The sequence below is a fragment of the Lampetra planeri genome, chromosome 15 (genome assembly GCF_965212315.1).
Source record: "Lampetra planeri chromosome 15, kcLamPlan1.2.h2, whole genome shotgun sequence".
Taxonomy (NCBI): domain Eukaryota; kingdom Metazoa; phylum Chordata; class Hyperoartia; order Petromyzontiformes; family Petromyzontidae; genus Lampetra; species Lampetra planeri.
In genome coordinates this window covers 5,140,673-5,145,318 of record NC_136121.1, presented here as the reverse complement: position 1 = coordinate 5,145,318, position 4,646 = coordinate 5,140,673, and positions in this window count along the sequence as shown.

Genomic DNA, 4,646 nt, shown 5'->3' with positions numbered 1-4,646 from the left:
ATGTAGACGAAGTGGAATTCACGAATACAGAAGCATCACACAAGGCGGCGGTAACGAGTACGGATGACTTGGCACGCTTCATTTGAAATTCCAGATTACTATTTAGTATTTACGCGATTAGTATGAAAATTATGTTTATTTTTGGCACAGGTAAAACCAGTTGGGCAATAGATGTGAATTTTTAAGATGGGGACAACTGTCTCTTAATTTTCGTTGAAGAGCAACTGGTTCTGTACTGGTCCACACAAAACACCAAAGGGGCCGGCCATAAATGACGTCACGCGATTATGGACGATTTTTGACCCCCCCCTCGTCACACGACGTCACAAAAAGTCAGACCCCACCCCCTCAAATATGACGTCACAAAGCTCTGCCCCCCCCCCCAAAACCATATTTCCATTTTGAAAATAAAATATGCTTCAAATCGCTTTAAACTATAGTCATTGTAGTGCGTATTTAATGTGGCGATGCACTCTGATGTTGTAGGAGTGTTGTTATAACAATTCGTGTTGTTATAACAATTCTATATTTATTTAAAGTTGTGCATTTTGATGTGACGTAACATTACTCAAACCCCCCCCCCCCTCGTCACACATCGTCACAATTGTCCGACCCCCCCCCCCCCCCTAGATGCGTGACGTCATTTATGGACGGCCCCAAAGTATTATTTTACTCCATATAGTAAAACCACTCTGGTCTGCGCTTCTTCAACGGTGGAGGAATAGCACAAAGTCTCTCTCTCTCCTGAAGCCCTCTCATGGGCTAGCAGACCTCGACATTGGCATTTAGCTCCCGCAAATTTCGCTGCTGCCATGTATATATGTTGCACTTCTTTCGCATCGTATGTAGACACACGTGCTATTCGGAGGAGTGGGGATAGGGCATCATAGGCAAGCGTAGAATAGTTCATCCGCTCAGTGGCACTGCCGAACCAAAGTGTTAAACGACTGCCGTTTGTTAACTGGGATTTTAGTGCGACTTGTCAAACTGTTGATGAGACTTGAACTTTGAACAATTTACATCCATTGCAGAGGCAGGGTTTTCTACCTTTGTAAAAAAAAAATGCTGCTTAAAAGCATTGAACAGAGTAACAGAAAGTAACAATTGCCGTCATTGTGGAGAATATAGGTAACGAAATATATGAGCAGACGATAAGTATACTCCAGTGGTTCTCAAACTGGGGGTACGTGAGGTGATGTCTATACGCGTGTGAAATGATATCTTACACGAGAGTCATTGTTGAGTATGAATCTGCCAATATAAAATAACTACGATAAAATGTTAATCCATATGGTAGCCTAGAAAAATATAAAAGACCTTTATAAACTCATTGATCGTAAACAATGTGGCTTACAAGTGTAGCCAGCGAGCGAACACATTACGTCCTGCATGCAGATGCCTCCGTTGATTTTAGTTTTATTCGCCGCTTGCAGTTACTAGCTTAGGTCATACCTCACAAAATGAACGATCGTTTAAAATATTGACGTTCATGAATGAATGACATTTATTTCTAAAAAACCGTTTTGGATCAGGCAAGGGGGTTGAATAAGAGGGTTATCAGTGGCCAACAAATGTTGACAACCACTGGTCTACTCCTTCACATACCTATATCTCCACAAAATAAATACAATTAATTTAAAGTAAGTCACATAGATCGAAAAAAAAAGTAATAATAAGTAAAGTGGATAAAAAATATCACGACGTTTCGATCGCAACACAAGCGGTCATCATCAGGCAAAGGAGTCAGCCTCCAAAGGCAAACTGTTTATAAAGGTCTGTGGATGGGCGTAGCCCAAGTGTATCAGCAGCACCAGGAGCATGGACGGTGCAACAATGCCAATGCAGCAACAATGCCAATGCAGCAACAATGTCAATGCAGCAACAATGCCAATGCAGCAACAATGCCAATGCAGCAACAATGTCAATGCAGCAACAATGCCAATGCAGCAACAATGCCAATGCAGCAACAATGTCAATGCAGCAACAATGCCAATGCAGCAACAATGCCAATGCAGCAACAATGTCAATGCAGCAACAATGCCAATGCAGCAACATTGCCAATGCAGCAACAATGTCAATGCAGCAACAATGGCAATGCAGCAACAATGCCAATGCAGCAACAATGCCAATGCAGCAGCAATGCCAATGCAGCAACAATGCCAATGCAGCAACAATGCCAATGCAGCAACAATGCCAATGCAGCAACAATGCCAATGCAGCAACAATGCCAATGCAGCAGCAATGCCAATGCAGCAACAATGCCAATGCAGCAACAATGCCAATGCAGCAACAATGCCAATGCAGCAACAATGCCAATGCAGCAACAATATCAATGCAGCAACAATGCCAATGCAGCAACAATGTCAATGCAGCAACAATGTCAATGCAGCAACAATGCCAATGCAGCAACAATGCCAATGCAGCAACAATGTCAATGCAGCAACAATGCCAATGCAGCAACAATGTCAATGCAGCAACAATGCCAATGCAGCAACAATGCCAATGCAGCAACAATGCCAATGCAGCAACAATGCCAATGCAGCAACAATGTCAATGCAGCAACAATGCCAATGCAGCAACAATGCCAATGCAGCAACAATATCAATGCAGCAACAATGCCAATGCAGCAACAATGCCAATGCAGCAACAATATCAATGCAGCAACAATGCCAATGCAGCAACAATGCCAATGCAGCAACAATGTCAATGCAGCAACAATGCCAATGCAGCAGCAATGCCAATGCAGCAACAATGTCAATGCAGCAACAATGCCAATGCAGCAACAATGCCAATGCAGCAACAATATCAATCCAGCAGCAATGCCAATGCAGCAACAATGTCAATGCAGCAACAATGCCAATGCAGCAACAATGCCAATGCAGCAACAATATCAATGCAGCAGCAATGCCAATGCAGCAACAATATCAATGCAGCAGCAATGCCAATGCAGCAACAATATCAATGCAGCAACAATGCCAATGCAGCAACAATGTCAATGCAGCAACAATGTCAATGCAGCAACAATGCCAATGCAGCAACAATGCCAATGCAGCAACAATGCCAATGCAGCAGCAATGCCAATGCAGCAAAGGGCCGCCAATAAATCCCTGCACTCAGCTCCACACACCACACTGCTGACGGTGGAGGTTGATTGACAAGAAAACAAAGTCAAGTCATGACCCAAAGTGGCTGATGACATCTTTCCAATGATTGCCGAGTCTATAACCTTCCTCTCGGTTGACATTGGGTCTGTGTCTGTATATATGGATGGCTTCATGAACGAATCTTTGTTGATAGCCAGTAGGCTTGCAAAGTACCATCGTCTTAGAGAAATCAATTTCGTGTGAGCCAGCAACATTAAAATAATGATCAGCCACGGCAGAAGTATTGGTCCTACCGTGTTTCAAATCTGCCTTATGTTCACGAACACGGTCCGAGACATGTCGCTTAGTTTTCCCAATGTAACTGCTGCGGCAGATACAGCTTAGTTTGTAGACGCCGGGATATTGCATGTCAGGAATCTTGTCCTTCACAGATGGGATCAGATCACGAATTATATGCACTGTGTTAAATCGGACCTGGATCTTGTGTTTATTCACGATTTAGGAAATATTTTTGGTTACCCCTGCTATGTAAGGCAGGGTAATGGTTTTGATTGGATCTTCAGATGGCTCCTTCCGCACGGTTGGGGTGATGGCTTTGCGGATTGTGTAGTCAAAATACCCATTCGCCTTGAGAGCTTGGTGTACTGGTTTGATTTCACTGGTCAGGTGTTCATGGTCGGAGATACATTGAGCTCTATGGTGTAGCGTTTTGATGAGGGAATTCTTCTGGGATGGATGGTGGTGGGAATCAGGTTTTAGGTAGGCGTCAGTATGGGTTACTAAACAGTGTACTTTAATTTGTTATGCTGTACTTTTATTTGGAGAGAAAGTTACATTTTTCAACGTACTAAGAAGAAGGGTTATTGCCCGAAACGTCGACTATTAAATATTATTTAAAGTCCACGGTGTTATTGACGTGTGAGTTCAATTGGCTTGTCACGTTGTTACCAGTTTGTATCGCGTGCACTTAACCCAAACCTGTGAGCCCCTTATCAGTGCCCTACCTTAGTACAGACCAATTCAGACCTTACTGGTCACCTCGTGCCCTTATACATCCCAACGTTCATCCCACAAAGTCCCATCACAAGGGGAGAAACACCAACAAATAGACAAACCAAAATGTTTTGCCCGTATCGAAACGGCTGTACGCCGTATGGACCTGAAAACTCAATGTCTCTGTACAAGAATACGGGGGGTTAAACTGTATGGGTTTGACAGCTTAGCTACGTGAAACCCAACCATTGGGTTCGATCGCGTTAACATAAATGTGTCGGTTAGCGAGTTTAACGACACATTTGTATTTACGCCATCTAACCCCCCCCCCCCCCAAAAAAAAAAACCGATATAATGTATATTGGTTGCGAAAGCCTACGTGATAAACCAATACGGAATTCCAAATCGATGGCCCGAAAGTTGTCGTTTGAGCAGGCACCACCGTTGTGGAGCGCCGTGGCCACCTCGCGCCGGTTGGGGGCGGGGGGCGTGAGGGGCGGGGGCGTGGGGGGTGTGGGGCGGGGGGACGGGGGGGGCCGGGCTGGGGTC